Source organism: Salmo salar, chromosome ssa01 (genome assembly GCF_905237065.1).
Source record: "Salmo salar chromosome ssa01, Ssal_v3.1, whole genome shotgun sequence".
NCBI classification, from domain to species: Eukaryota; Metazoa; Chordata; class Actinopteri; order Salmoniformes; family Salmonidae; genus Salmo; species Salmo salar.
The window spans coordinates 90,275,827-90,293,012 of NC_059442.1; the positions used below are offsets into that span (position 1 = coordinate 90,275,827).

At 45.1% G+C, this 17,186-nt stretch overlaps 1 pseudogene; it reads right to left on the reverse strand.

Moving 5' to 3' along the window:
• Positions 1-17,186, reverse strand: part of LOC106609298 (transformation/transcription domain-associated protein-like) — a 176,633-nt pseudogene that overhangs the window by 132,194 nt on the left and 27,253 nt on the right.

Sequence of the window (17,186 nt, forward strand, 5' to 3'; positions counted from 1 at the left end):
CAACCCTGTTCAACGTCTACATCAATGATTGTAAATATAAAGAGAAGGGCATTAAAACATTGGCACCATTTTGTTTATTTATTAGCCATTCATTATTATTATTTTTTTGTAATCTTATTTTTATTGAATTATACTGAACCCAAATAAAAACGCAACATGCAACAATTTAAAATAATTTAATGAGTTACAGTTCATATAAGGAAGTCAGTCAATTCAAATACATTCATTAGGTCCTAATCTGTGGATTTCATGTGACTGGGAATACAGATACGCATCTGTTGGTCACAGACACCTTAAAAAAAAAGTAGGGGCGTGGATCAGAAAACCAGTCTGTACCTGGTGTGACCACCATTTGCCTCATGCAGCGTGACACATCTCCATTCGCATAGATTTGATCAGGCTGTTGATTGTGGCCTGTGGAATGTTGTCCCACTCCTCTTCAATGGCTGCGAAAAGTTGCTGGATATTGGTGGGAACTGGAACACGCTGTCGATCCAGAACATCCCAAACATGCTCAATGGGTGACACGTCTGGTGAGTTCTCAGGCCATGGAAGAACTTGGGACATTTTCAGCTTGCAGGAATTGTGTACAGATCCTTCCGACAAGGGCCTGAAACATGAGGTGATGGCGGCAGATGAATGGCACGAGAATGTACCTCAGGATCTTGTCATGGTATCTCTGTGCATTCAAATTGCCAACGATAAAATGCAATTGTGTTCGTTGTCGGTAGCTTATGCCTGCCCATACCATAACCCCACCAATAACAATGCTGATATCAGCAAACCACTCACCCACACTACGCCACTACACACGTGGTCTGCGGTTGTGAGCCCTGTTGGACGTACTGCCAAATTCTCTAAAACAATGTTGGAGGTGACTTATGGTAGAGAAATGAACATTCAATTCTCTGGCAACAGCTCTGGTGGACATTCCTGCAGTCAGCATGCCATTTACATGCCCCCTCAAAACTTGAGACATCTGCGTCATTGTGTTGTATGACAAAGTGGCCTTTTATTGTCCCCAGCACAAGGTGCACATGTGTAATGATCATGCTGTTTAATCATTACACCTGTCAGTTGGATGGATTATCTTGGCAAAGGAGAAATGCTCATTAACAGGGATGTAAACAAATTTTTGCACAAAACTTGAGAGAAATACACTTTATGTGCTTATGGAACATTTCTGGGATCTTTATTTCAGCTCATGAAACATGGGACCAACACTTTACATGTTACGTTTATAACTTTTTTTCAGTGTAATTGTATTGACCAAAGATCACACAAAAGCAGTACTGTTGTACCTGGATACATGATAACATGTACTATTATTATTACTACTGAAATTAACTGGATTTTATTAGCCTTATTGCATTGTACTGTATTTACTGAAACTATACGCCTTTGCAATATCTACAAATTGTATTTCATGCCAATAAAGCAATCTGAATTAGATTTTTTTGTTGTTGAGAAAGACAGACAGACCGAGCAAGAGAGAGAAAGAGAGAGCGAGAGACAGACAGACAGACAGACAGACAGAGCGAGAGCCAGAGAGAGCCTGCGAGAGTGAGGACACAGAGTGAAGAGACAGACAGAGTGAGGAGACAGACAGAGTGAGGAGACAGACAGACAGAGCGAGGAGAAAGACAGACAGAGCGAGGAGACAGACAGTCAGAGCGAGGAGACAGACAGTCAGAGCGAAGAGACAGACAGACAGCGCGAGACAGACAAAGCGAGAGCGAGGAGACAGACAGACAGAGCGAGACAGACAGAGAGCAAGACAGACAGAGAGCAAGAGACAGAAAGACAGACAGAGAACGAGAGACAGAGAGACAGAGAGAGCGACAGAGAGACAGACAGATGGCACGAGAGGCAGACGGACAGACAGACAGACAGACAGACAGACAGACAGACAGACAGACAGACAGACAGACAGACAGACAGACAGACAGACAGACAGACAGACAGACAGACAGAGCCAGCGAGAGCCAGACAGAGCAAGCACGAGAGACAGACAGAGCGAGGACAGACAGACAGAGTGACAGACAGAGCGAGAGCCAGACAGAGCGAGAGCCAGACAAAGCGAGAGCGAGAGCCAGACAGAGCGAGAGACAGACAGACAGAGCGACAGACAGAGCGAGAGCCAGACAGAGCGAGAGCGAGAGCCAGACAAAGCGACAGACAGACAGACAGACAGACAGACAGACAGACAGACAGACAGACAGACAGACAGACAGACAGACAGACAGACAGACAGACAGACAGACAGACAGACAATGCGAGCGAGAGACAGACAGACAGAGTGACCGACAGACAAAGCGAGAGATAGACAGAGCGAGAGACAGACAGAGCGAGAGACAGACAGAGCGAGAGACAGACAGAGCGAGAGACAGACAGAGCGAGAGACAGACAAAGCGAGAGACAGACAAAGCGAGAGACAGACAAAGCGAGAGACAGACAAAGCGAGAGACAGACAGAGTGGACAGACAGAGCGAGAGACAGACAGGGTGAGAGCGTGGCCGAGCAATATGCATTATGTTAAATCGTCCAGCTGTCAAACCAGGATAAAACATCTCTGTTCGCAGATTTAGGAGGGCTACTACAAAATAACACCCTTTTTCATCTTGTTTCCAGGAAAATGCTTCAGTCAATTATTGAATATGTCAGTGGAGGCACACACACACACACACACACACACACACACACACACACACACACACACACACACACACACTCAAGCACTAGCACACACACACGGACAGCATCTGCTCTTCGCTCGAGAAGAACAATTAAGAGGAAGCTAAGTATATGAGAAACATAAGTAATTGGAGGGGGGGACTGGCGCTGCACCGCTGAAATTAAAACAATGCAGTCCAGCAGGGAACACTCACGGTTAGGAATTTTAATTTCCATTTTGGGGCTTTTAATATTATGTTCTTTTACCATGTCGGTGTTTGTGTGTGTGAAAACATTTGAGAGGATGCTGTGTTCCCATACGTCCGTGTGTGTGTGTGTGAGAGAGAGAGGGAAGGGTGGGTTGGTTACCTTGGCTTTGAGCTCATTGTTGAAATGTGGGTCATTGAAAGAAGAGAATTCGTTTTTGAGCGATGCTGTAGTTCTTAGGGATCTCCTCCTCCATGTGGTCCTTTAGGAAGGTCATGTTGCACAGGAAACAACCCATAAACGCCCTCAGCAGCTGGAACAGCAGCTCGATCTCATTGAAGTTATGCCTGGAGGGAAGGGGGGTGAGTAAACAGTGAGTAGAACACTGACAGTGTGTGAGCATGCAAGGTATAAAAAATAAAGTTTTACATGAAAGATAGATGACAGTCAATGACGCATCTTGATCTTAGAAGTATTGACCAACCCAGGCAGTTTCATACTGAAGTGGTAGTGCAAATGATGCATATTTACAGCAGTATCATGGTGTGTGGGTTTTTTAGTACATACTTGCAATGGCTGAGCAGACTGTAGGCCAGCAGCTTGGGCTCTTTCCAGTTGATGGCGGCTATGTTGTCTTTGCGGTGTCGTTCCTGGAAGGCCTAACTGGCCCAAACCTGTCTGAGCTGGCTGACCAGAGAGTGCTGCCCCGCTAACCAACCCTCCTCGTTGTTCACTATGATACTGATGATCTGAGAAGAGGAAAGAGAGCAGTGGACACACAGGTGTGAGAAGGTGTAGCTGTTGGAAAGGATTGGATAGGTGAAAACAATATGGCTGAAACTAGCCGGTCAGTGGTAGATTTACATGAAGTCTCACAGGTTAAGGGAGGGTGCATTTGTGTGAGTTTGTCTGAGTGAGTGTGTAATAATGTTAATCATAATGATGTGGGTGCTTATATTTGTCCTATTGTGTGTGTGTGTGTGTGTGTGTGTGTGTGTGTGTGTGTGTGTGTGTGTGTGTGTGTGTGTGTGTGTGTGTGTGTGTGTGTGCATCAGCGTGCAGCCATCCTCACCTTGATGGCCTGGAACTGCAGGTCGAGCCTTGCGGTGTCGGTGGTGGAGGACCCAGACCTGGCTGTGGCTGCAGTACCAGCAGGGGGGTGAAGCGGCTGGGGTTGGAGGCCAGCATGTCCGTCAGGGGCTTGGCTTCTTTATGTTTCAGGAAGCTCTGGAGCACAACAGAGGAAAGGGGATTAGGAGAATGGGAATTATCTCATGCATTTCTTAAACAGATCCATGGAGCAAAGGCTCTGAATGAGAACACCCGGAGCATAATGTTAGCAGCCATAACTGCAATTCTATCTGACATCAAACAGGGATTCCTCCACACAGTTAAAGCTCCATAGTGAGACATAATGTACCCAAGGCTCTTGGGCAGGATGGTGTTGACATCACCTCCACACAGTTAAAGCTCCGTAGTGAGACGTAATGTACCCAAGGCTCATGGGCAGGATGGTGTTGACATCACCTCCACACAGTTAAAGCTCCGTAGAGAGACGTAATGTACCTGAGGCTCTCGGGCAGGATTTAAATTTTTTTTACATTTTAGTCATTTAGCAGACGCTCTTATCCAGAGTGACTTACAGTAGTGAATACATACATTTCATTTTCATTTCATGGATTTTTTTGTTTTTGTTGTACTGGCCCCCCATGGGAATCGAACCCACAACCCTGGCATTGCACACACCATGCTCTACCAACTGAGCCACAGGATGGCGTTTGTCTCACCATGAACATGTAGCTCTACTGTGGGTCATTGAGTGTGGCCTCCATCATGAACAACTCTACAGTCTGAGATGGGGGATGCGTCAGGAACTTGATCAGGGGCTCCCTGAATGGACTGCCAGCCTGGGAGGGGGGGGCAATCAGTCAGTTAACCATGTACATGACACATTGATGTGTTGACATTTCAAGCCAAAGTGCATAACAAACACTCTGGACAGGGGGTGATCGGACATCTAAAGTTGTAATTAAATAGACAGAGAGATTGAAAAGAAAGTGGAGGAGAACTATAATTCAGGGGTAGATAGGTGGGGATGAGGAGATGAGAAGAGGGAGAGAGAGACAGGGAGAGTACCTCTATGAGCATGGCCCTCAAACTCCATGACCAGTCTGAGGAGCTGATTGAATCAGAAGGAACAGGAGTGAGTGAGTGAGTGAGTGAGTGAGTGAGTGAGTGAGTGAGTGAGTGAGTGAGTGAGTGAGTGAGTGAGTGAGTGAGTGAGTGAGTGAGTGAGTGAGTGAGTGAGTGAGTGAGTGAGTGAGTGAGTGAGTGAGTGAGTGAGTGAGTGAGTGAGTGAGTGAGTGAGTGACAGAAGGAAGACAGAGAGAGAGTGCTCATGTGCTCCTGAGTTCTTCTGCAAAAAAATATAGAATTAGAGTTGGATGAAAGTAGATCAACTTACATTTTTAGCCTCAACATTAAAACCTTCAATCCAAATCAAAATTCCATACCTAAAACCTTGAATGACCTGAATGGACTATTACTACCAAAGACTATCAAGAAAAAAAAACCTAACAAACCAAAACCTGCAGAAGAAACACAGGGGAACCTGGAAATACACCCCCCCTCCCCCCCTCTTGCATTGAACACACCCAGGTCCCACAACTGCACTGCTCTCCATCATTGAGAAGGATAAATTCACAGAGCTGGAGAGAGACATGGTGGAGCTCAGAGAGCTAGTCTACACAATCCAAACAGAACAAATCCACAATACAGACCAGCACAACAACACCCCCCACCCCAACAAGACCCGGAGGGCAGAAGGTGGAGCTGGATGGCTGTCTGAGAGAGCTGGCTGCTCTACGGACTGACGTGAGAGAACTTAAAGTAGCACACATAGCAATGAAGGACGAGGTCAGAAAGCTGAGGTTTGACACAGAGCAGGACACTCCCCCAGACATGCCAGCAGAACAGCCCACCTCAGACTCGGACCACAACCTCAACACCCCAATGGGACAGACAACACAGGACCCACCAACCCAAAAGACCTCACCTCCTCCTAACAGCCCTCTTGTCAGCTCCCCCGATAGCCCTCCTGACAACCCCCCCACATCCACTGAGGACACACAAAAGCCAGAGATTGTGCTCCTCATTGACTCAAATGGAAAATACATTCAAAAGGATAAACTTTTTCCCAAACACAAAGTGGCTAAACTCTGGTGACCAAAAACTAGGCATGCCCTGGAGCTGTTGTCAGAGGACAGACTAGGGTCCCCCAGCCACATCATAATTCACACGGGCACAAATTACCTGAGGGCCAGCAGGAAAGGGTGGCAACAGCACTCAAGGGAGTGATTGAAAAAGCTTCTTCCACTTTCCCCAACACACAAGTGATTATTTCCATTCTGCTACCACGAAAATACTTTCACTCTGCCACCATACAGCGGGTGAATGCAAGCATTTCGCAAGACTGTGCCTCAAAATGTAATGTATACCTGGCCCAGCACTGCACCATTGACTTGAACAGCCTTTACGACCAGGTCCACCTCAACAAGGTAGAAATCCCAACTTTTTCCAGGACCCTGAAGGTCGTCACCCTCAACTGTAGCCCCAGCACCTTACACTGGAGCAACAGAGCAAAGGACAAACCCGCCCAGACCAGCGAGACACCCTCCCAGACCTGCAAGACCCCCTCCCGAAGGACCTTCACTGAGTGAACCTACGCCAAGAGGACCTACAGTGGGGGAAAACAGTATCTAATCCCCTGCTGATTTTGTACATTTGCCCACTTACAAAGAAATGATCAGTCTATAATTTTAATGGTAGGTTTATTTGAGCAGTGAGAGACAGAATAACAACAAAAAAATCCAGAAAAACGCATGTCAAAAATGTTATAAAAGGATTTGCATTTTAATGAGGGAAATAAGTATTTGACCCCTCTGCAAAAAATGACTTAGTACTTGGTGGCAAAACCCTTGTTGTCAATCACAGAGGTCAGACGTTTCTTGTAGTTAGTTGGCCACCAGGTTTGCACACATCTCAGGAGGGATTTTGTCCCACTCCTCTTTGCAGATCTTCTCCAAGTCATTAAGGTTTCGAGGCTGACGTTTGGCAACTCGAACCTTCAGCTCCCTCCACAGATTTTCTATGGGATTAAGGTCTGGAGACTGGCTAGGCCACTCCAGGACCTTAATGGGCTTCTTCTTCAGCCACTCCTTTATTGCCTTGGCCGTGTGTTTTGGGTCATTGTCATGCTGGAATACCCATCCACGACCCATTTTCAATGCCCTGGCTGAGGGAAGGAGGTTTTCACCCAAGATTTGACGGTACATGGCCCCGTCCATCGTCCCTTTGATGCAGTGAAGTTGTCCTGTCCCCTTAGCAGAAAAACACCCCCAAAGCATAATGTTTCCACCTCCATGTTTGACAGTGGAGATGGTGTTCTTGGGGTCATAGGCAGCATTCCTCCTCCTCCAAACACGGCGAGTTGAGTTGATGCCAAAGAGCAAAATTTTGGTCTCATCTGACCACAACACTTTCACCAGTTGTCCTCTGAGTCATTCAGATGTTCATTGGCAGACTTCATACGGGCCTGTATATGTATTCTTGAGCAGGGGGACCTTGCGGGGGCTGCAGGATTTCAGTCCTTCACGGCGTAGTGTGTTACCAATTGTTTTCTTGGTGACTATGGTCCCAGCTGCTTTGAGATCATTGACAAGATCCTCCCGTGTATTTCTGGGCTGATTCCTCACCGTCTCATGATCATTGCAACTCCACGAGGTGAGATCTTGCATGGAGCCCCAGGCCGAGGGATATTGACAGTTCTTTTGTGTTTCTTCCATTTGCGAATAATCACACCAAATGTTGTCACCTTCTCACCAAGCTGCTTGGCGATGGTCTTGTAGCCCATTCCAGCCTTGTGTAGGTCTACAATCTTGTCCCTGACATCCTTGGAGAGCTCTTTGGTCTTGGCCATGGTGGAGAGTTTGGAATCTGATTGATTGATTGGTTCTGTGGACAGATGTCTTTTATACAGGTAACAAGCTGCGGTTAGGAGCACTCCCTTTAAGAGTGTGCTCCTAAACTCAGCTCGTTACCTGTATAAAAGACACCTGGGAGCCAGAAATCTTTCTGATTGAGAGGGGGTGAAATACTTATTTCCCTCATTAAAATCAAATCAATTTATAACATTTTTGACATGCGTTTGTCTGGATATTTTTGTTGTTATTCTGTCTCTCACTGTTCAAATAAACCTACCATTACAATTATAGACTGATCCTTTCTTTTTCACTGGGCAATCGTACAAAATCAGCAGGGGATCAAATACTTTTTTCCCTCACTGTACCTCGGCCTAAAGATCAGCGCCACAGGTAAGCTGTGAACGATCTGAGAAATAAGTCAAGAAGGGCCTTCTATGCCATCAAAAGGAACATAAAATTCGACATACCAATTAAGAACTGGCTAAAAATACTTCAATCAGTTATAGAATCCATTTCCCTTCATGATTGTGAGGTCTGGGATCCGCTCACCAACCAAGAATTCACAAAATGGGACTAACACCAAATTGAGACTGCATGCAGAATTCTGCAAAAATATCCTGCGTATACAACGTAAAGCACCAAATAATGCATACAGAATAGAATTAGGCCGAAACCCGCTAATTATCAAAATCCAGAAAAGAGACATTAAATTCTACAACCACCTAAAAGGAAGCGATTCCCAAAACTTCCATAACAAAGCCATCACCTACAGAGAAATTAACATGGAGAAGAGCCCCCTAAGCAAGCTGGTCCTGGGGCTCTGTTCACAAACACAAACAGACCCCACAGAGCCCCAGGACAGCAACACAATTAGACCGAACCAAATCATGAGAAAACAAAAATATATTTACATGACACATTGGAAAGAATTTACAAAAAAACAGCGCAAACTAGTATGCTATTTGGCCCTAAACAGAGCGTACACAGTGGCAGAATACCTGACCACTGTGACTGACCCAAAATTAAGGAAATCTTTGACTATGTACAGACTCAGTGGGCATAGCCTTGCTATAGAGAAAGGCCGCCGAAGGCAGACCTGGCTCTCAAGAGAAGACAGGCTATGTGTACACTGCCCATAAAATGTTGTAACTTCCTAACCTCCTGCCAAATGTATGGCCATGTTAGAGACACATATTTCCCTCAGAGTACATAAGCCCACAAAGAATTCGAAAACATATCAAATTTTCCTGAACAGGAAAAAAATTGAAAATTGGTTAAACAAACAGGTATAATTGTGCTTTCCTCTGTATCCCTCCCTCTACCTCTCTCTGTCCCTCCTCATCCCCCTCTCCCCTTCTCACTATTTCTTCATCATCCAAATCTCTCCCTGTCACCCCTCTTCCCTCTGTATCCCTCCCTACACCTCATCCTCTTGTCCTTTCTAACTGTTTTCCTGTGTGTTTGACCTGGTGGCCGCGGTGGCCTTGATGTCAGGCCCCTCAAAGAGAAGAGGAGAAGCAGTCGAACAGCGGGCCAATTTACACGTTATTACCACTAGGTTTAAAGAGCGGAGAAAGAGGAGGACAAAATGAGGAGATAATGGATGCTGTTTGTGCAGAGGTGGGCAGGCACCGCGTCACCTTTTCTGTCCCTTTACAAGGTTATCTGTCAGAGAGATAACGAGAGGCGAGACGGTAGCATTGCTACTGGCTCTGCTCTCTGGCTGGCGCCTAATTAATCATTAATTGTAATATGGCCACTCACTTCTCATGTAGAGCAGGCCACATTGAGGTGGTGTCAGGGTGTGTGTGTCAAGGACTCTTCCTGTGTGTTCATACTCACACAGCCATAGCTGCGCTGGCCTCCATTGTGGGTTATCACCACCACCACAGGTGTTGCTGAGAGAGAGAGAGATTCAATGAATAGGAATATATACAGTTCAAGTCGGAAGTTTACATACACCTTAGCCAAATACATCTAAACTCAGTTTTTCACAATTCTGACATTTAATCCTAGTAAAGATTCACTGTCTTAGGTCAGTTAGGATCACCACTTTATTTTAAGAATGTGAGATGTCAGAATGATAGTAGAGAGAAGGATTTATTTCACGTTATATTTATTTCATCACATTCCCAGTGGGTCAGAAGTTTACCTACACTCAATTAGTATTTGGTAGCATTGCCTTTAAATTGTTTAACTTGGGTCAAACGTTTCAGGTAGCCTTCCACAAGCTTCCCACAATAAATTGGGTGAATTTTGGCCCATTCCTCCTGACAGAGCTGGTGTAACTGAGTCAGGTTTGTAGGCCTCTTTGCTCGCACATGCTTTTTCAGTTCTGCCCACACAAGCTTTAACTTCCTGACTGATGTCTTGAGATGTTGCTTCAATATATCCACATACTTTTCCTCCCTCATGATGCCATCTATTTTTTGAAGTGCACCAGTCCCTCCTGCAGCAAAGCACCCCCACAACATGATGCTGCTACCCCCGTGCTTCACGGTTGGGATTGTGTTCTTCGGCTTGCAAGCCTCCCCCTTTTTCCTCCAAACATAACAATGGTCATTATGGCCAAACAGTTCTATTTTTGTTTCATTAGACCAGAGGACATTTCTCCAAAAAGTACGATCTTTGTCCCCATGTGCAGTTGCAAACTATAGTCTGGATTTTTTTTATGGCGGTTTTGGAGCAGTGGCTTCTTCCTTGCTGAGCGGCCTTTCAGGTTATGTCGATGTAGGACTCGTTTTACTGTGGATATAGATACCTTTGTACCTGTTTCCTCCAGCATCTTCACAAGGTCCTTTGCTGTTGTTCTGCGATTGATTTGCACTTTTTTGCACCAAAGTGAGTCTCCATCCTGAGCGGTATGATGGCTGCGTGGTCCCATGGTGTTTACACTTGCGTACTATTGTTTGCACAGATGAACGTGGTACCTTCAGGCGTTTGGAAATTGATCCAAACTTGTGGAGGTCTACAATTTTTTTTCTGAGGTCTTTTGATTTTCCCATGCAAAGAGGAACTGAGTTTGGATGTAGGCCTTGTCAAGTACACCTCCAATTGAATCAAATGATATCAATTAGCCTATCAGAAGCTTCTAAAGCCATGACATCATTTTCTGGAATTTTCCAAGCTGTTTCAAGGCACAGTCAAGTGTATGTGTATGTAAACTTCTGACACACTGGAATTGTGATACAGTGAATTATATGTGAAATAATCTGTCTGTTGGCATTTGTTGGATAAATGACTTGTGTCATGCACAAATGAGACTAAAATGACTTGTGTCATGCACAAATGAGACAAATGAGACTAACCGACTTGCCAAAACCATAGTTTGTTAACAAGAAATTTGTGGAGTGGTTGAAAAACGAGTTTTAACCTCTCTGGGCTAGGCGGGACGAATTCGTCCCACCTACGTAACAGCCACTTTAAGCCTGTGGCGCGATTTTCAAAACCTTAAAAATCCTATTACTTCAATTTCTCAAACATATGACTATTTTACAGCTATTTAAAGACAAGACTCTCGTTAATCTAACCACACTGTCCGATTTCAAAAAGGCTTTACAACGAAAGCAAAACATTAGATTATGTCAGCAGAGTACCAAGCCAGAAATAATCAGACACCCATTTTTCAAGCCAGCATATAATGTCACCAAAACCCAGAAGACAGCTAAATGCAGCACTCACCTTTGATGATCTTCATCAGATGACAACCCTAGGACATTATGTTATACAATACATGCATGTTTTGTTCAATCAAGTTCATATTTATATCAAAAACCAGCTTTTTACATTAGCATGTGACGTTCAGAACTAGCATACCCCCCGCAAACTTCCGGGAATTCGCTAACATTTTACTAAATTACTCACGATAAACGTTCACAAAAAGCATAACAATTATTTTAAGAATTATAGATACAGACCTCCTCTATGCACTCGATATGTCCGATTTTAAAATAGCTTTTTGGTGAAAGCACATTTTGCAATATTCTAAGTACATAGCCCAGGCATCACGGGCTCGCTATTTAGACACCCGGCAAGTTTAGCACTCACCATAATCATATTTACTATTATAAAAGTTTGATTACCTTTTGTTGTCTTCGTCAGAATGCACTCCCAGGACTGCTACTTCAATAACAAATGTTGGTTTGGTCCAAAATAATCCATCGTTATATCCGAATAGCGGCATTTTGTTCGTGCGTTCCAGACACTATCCGAAATGGTAAAGAAGGGTCGTGCGCATGGCGCAATTCGTGACAATAAAATTCTAAATATTCCATTACCGTACTTCGAAGCATGTCAACCGCTGTTTAAAATCAATTTTTACGCCATTTTTCTCGTAGAAAGCGATAATATTCCGACAGGGAATCTCCTTTTCGGCAAACAGAGGAAAAAATCACAAAGGCGGGGGCGGTCGGGTCACGCGCATAAGCCCAGAGTCCCTTGATCGGCCACTTGAGAAAGGCGATAATGTGTTTCAGCCTGGGGCTGGAATGACGACATTCTGTTTTTTCCCGGGCTCTGAGAGCCTATGGAAGACGTGGGAAGTGTCACGTTAGAGCAGAGATCCTTAGTAAAAGATAGAGATGGAAAAGAAGTTCAAGAAATGGTCAGACAGGCCACTTCCTGTAAAGGAATCTCTCAGGTTTTGACCTGCCATTTGAGTTCTGTTATACTCACAGACACCATTCAAACAGTTTTAGAAACTTTAGGGTGTTTTCTATCCATATGTAATAAGTATATGCATATTCTAGTTACTGGGTAGGAGTGGTAACCAGATTAAATCGGGTATGTTTTTTATCCAGCCGTGTCAATACTGCCCCCTAGCCCTAACAGGTTTTAATGACTCCAACCTAAGTGTGTGCAAACGTCAACTTCAACTGAATTTTACTTTATAAAGACTGAATGCTAAATTAACAGACAGATTACCAACCATTTCGAATCCCACCGTACCTTCTCCGCTATGCAATCTGGTTTCAGAGCGGGTCATGGGTGCACCTCAGCCACGCTCAAGGTCCTAAACGACATCATAACCGCCATCGATAAGAGACATTACTGTGCAGCCATATTCATCGACCTGGCCAAGGCTTTCGACTCTGTCAATCACCACATTCTTATTGACAGGCTCAACAGCGTTGGTTTCCCAAATGATTGCATCGCCTGTTTACCAACTACTTCTCTGATAGAGTTCAGTGTGTCAAATCGGAGTGCCTGTTGTCCGGACCTCTGGTAGTCACAATGGGGGTGCCACAGGGTTCAAATCTCGGGCCGACTCTCTTCTCTGCATACATCAATGATGTCTCTCTTGCTGCTGGTGATTCTCTGATCTTCTGGCCCCTCTTCGGACACTGTGTTAACCTGTCTGGGCTAGGGGGCAGTATTTTCACGGCCGGATGAAAAATATACCCAATTTAAACAGGTTACTACTCTGGCCCAGAAACTAGAATATGCATATTATATAGTATAGTATATTTGGATAGAAAACACTCTGAAGTTTCCAAAACTGTTTGAAAGGTGTCTGTGAGTATAACAGAACTCATATGGCAGGCAAAAACCTTAGAAAAAGTCAACCAGGAAGTGGAGGATCTGAGAATTGTAGTTCTTCTTTCTAGTCCCTTTCGAAACTACAGTATCCGTGGGGTTACGTTGCACTTCCTTAGGCTCCCATTGCCTGTCTAAAGCCTTCAGAATGTGGTTTGAGCATTCTCCTGTCACTGGGCAGATAATAGGAGCTCAGTTTCTGAGTGGACTGCCTGGCAACAAAGGGATTGGATATGCGTGGTCACGTCAGCACGCTGTTCCTTCTTTTTCTCCTTGAATGAATACGCTATTGTCCGGTTGGAATATTATCGCAATTTTACATTAAAAGTACCATAAAGATTGATTTTAAACAGCGTTTGACATGCTTCTAAGTACGGTAATGGAACATTTTGACTTTTCGTCTCTAGTTCCGCGCTCGCACGTTATGCCTTTGGATAAGTGATCTGTACGCACGAACAAAACGGAGGTTTTTGGACATAAATATGGATTATTTGGAACAAAAACAAAATTTATTGTGGAAGTAGCAGTCCTGGGAGTGCATTCTGACGAAGATCAGCAAAGGTAAGAGAATATTTCTAATACTAATTCTGAGTTTAGGTTGCCCCGAACTTGGCGGGTGTCTGTATAGCTCACCGTGATGGCTGAGCTATGTACTCAGAATATTGAAAAATTAGCTTTCTCCGTAAAGCTATTCTAAAATCTGACACAGTGGTTGCATCCAGGGGTAGTCGATCTATAATTCTTTAAATAATTGTTATATATTTTGTCAACGTTTATGATGAGTATTTTTGTAAATTGATGTGCACATTCACTGACCGTTTTGGTGGGAATACATTTTCTGAACATCACGAGCCAATGTAAAATGCTGTTTTTGGATATAAATATGAACTTTATCGAAAAAAACATACATGTATTGTGTAACATAATGTCCTAGGAGTGTCATCTGATGAAGATCGTCAAAGGTTAGTGCTTCATTTAGCTGTGTTTTGGGTTTTATTGACACATGTCCTTGCTTGGAAAATGGCTGTGTGATTATTTTTGTCTATGTACTCTCCTAACATAATAACATAACGCTAGCGTCCCACCTAGCCCATAGAAGTTAAATAACCTCCAGACAAGCTTCAATGCCATACAACTCTTCTTCCGTGAGCTCCAACTGCTCTTAAATGGAAGTAAAACTAAATGCATGCTATTCAATCGATCACTGCCCGCACCTGCCCGCCCGTCCAGCATCACTACTCTGGACGGCTCTGACTTAGAATGCGTGGACAACTACAAATACCTAGGTGTCTTGTTAGACTGTAAACTCTCCTTCCAGACTCACATTAAGCATCTATAATCCAAAATTAAATCTAGAATCGGCTTCCTATTTCACAACAAAGCATCCTTCACTCATGCTGCCAAACATACCCTCGTAAATCTGACCATCCTACCGATCCTCGACTTCGGCGATGTCATCTATAAAATAGCCTCCAACACTCTACTCAACAAATTGGATGCAGTCTATCACAGTGCCATCCGTTTTGTCACCAAAGCCCCATACACTACCCACCACTGCGACCTGTACGCTCTCGTTGGTTGGCCCTAGTTTCATACTCGTCGCCAAACCCACTGGCTACAGGTTATCTACCAGTCTCTGCTAGGTAAAGCCCCGCCTTATCTCAGCTCACTGGTCACCATAGCAGCACCCACTCGTAGTACACGCTCCAGCAGGTATATTTCACTGGTCACCCCCAATGCCAATTCCTCCTTTGGTTGCCTTTCCTTCCAGTTCTCTGCTGCCAATGACTGGAATGAACTGCAAAAATCACTGAAGCTGGAGAATCATATCTCCCTCACTAGCTTTAAGCACCAGCTGTCAGAGCAGCTCACAGATCACTGCACCTGTACATAGCCCATCTGCAAACAGCCCATCTATCTACCTCATCCCCATACTGTATTTCTTTATTTATCTTGCTCCTTTACACCCCAGTATCTCTACTTGCACATTCATCTTCTGCATATCTACCATTCCAGTGTTTAATTGCTATATTGTAATTACTTCGCCACCATGGCCTATTTATTGCCTTAACTCCCTTATCTTACGTAATTTGCACTCAGTGTATATAGACTTTTTTTTGTTTTCTTTTTTGTACTGTATTATTGACTGTATCTTTTGTTTATTCGAAGTGTAACTGTGTTGTTGTATGTGTTGAATTGCTATGCTTTATCTTGGCCAGGTCGCAGTTGCAAATGAGAACTTGTTCTCAACTAGCCTACCTGCTTAAATAAAAGTGATCTAAAAAAATAAAAAAACACATATCTGCACTCTGGACTGTGGTGAGATAACATCAACAGGGGAAAGAGCAGGAGCAGGAGAAGAACAGAGCACTCGAGGAGAGGATCAGAGTGCTGGAGGAGAGGGTGAGGGGAATATCTTGTGACAGAGAACAACCCATTAGAAAGGTGGCCTCCCCCGCAGAGAAGCCAGCAGAACAGCCCGCCTCAGCTCCCGACAAAAGTCTTGGCACCATAGCAGAATAGTCCACCCCAGACCTTGACCATAGCGTCAACATCACAGCAGAACAGACAAATGAAGAACCCCAAGCCCAGGGGATCCCACCTCCTCTGAGCACCCTCCCTGTCAACCACCCTGATAGCCCTCCTGACAACAGCCCCACACCCACTGAGGACAAAAAACACAGATTGTACTCCTTATGGACTCAAACGGTAAATATATACAAGAAAATACACTTTTTCCCAAACACAGAGTGTCTAAACTCTGATGTCCAAACACCCAGCGCACCCTAGACCTTCTGTCTGAGGACTAACTAGGGTCAACCAACAACATAATAATACACACAGGCACAAACGACCTGAGAGCACAGCAGGAAACGGTGGCCACAGCACTCAAGTGAGTGATTGAAAAAGCTTCTTCTACTTTCCCCAATGCACAAGTGGTTATCTCCACCTTGCTACCACGAAAAGACTTCCACCCTGCTACCATACAGCGGGTAAACGCAAGTATTTCCCGTGACTGTGCCTCAAAACCAAATGTTTACCTGACCACCACTCCACCCTGGACTTGAACAGTCTTTACGACCAGGTCCACCCATGCAAGGCAGCAGTGCCCACCTTCGGCGCACCCTAAAGAAAATCGCTTTCAAATGCAGCCCCAACAATTCACACAGGAGCAATGGATCAATAGACGCTCCGTCCAGACCAGCACGACACTCTCCCAGACCTGCGGGACCCCCCCGGACCTTCACATAGAGGATTCCTGCCAAGAGGACCCACATCCAGACCACAGCACCACCAACCACATCCCCCACCCAAACCAATCAACACCCTCCCAAGTCAACCATGCCCACACCCCAACACCCTCCCAAGTCAACCATACCCACATCCCGGAGGACGAGGCGCAGGGCGATCCGGATGGAGGGGGTGAAACTCACTCAGCAGAGATGGGTTCAAGTCGTCCTCCACCGGCACCCAGCATCTCTCCTCCGGACCGTACCACTCCCAATCCACTAGTACTGCAGGCCCCTCACCCGACGCCTGGAATCCAGTATGGAATGCACTGCGTACGCCGGGGCCCCCTCAATGTCCAGGAGGGGCGGAGGGATCTCCCGCACCTCGGCTTCTTGAAGCAGACCAGCTACCACCGGCCTGAGGAGAGACACATGAAACGAGGGGTTAATACGGTAATAAGGGGGAGCTGTAACCTATAACACACCTTGTTTATTCTCCTCAGGACTTTAAATGGCCCCACAAACTGCGGACCCAGCTTCCGGCAGGGCAGGCGGAGGG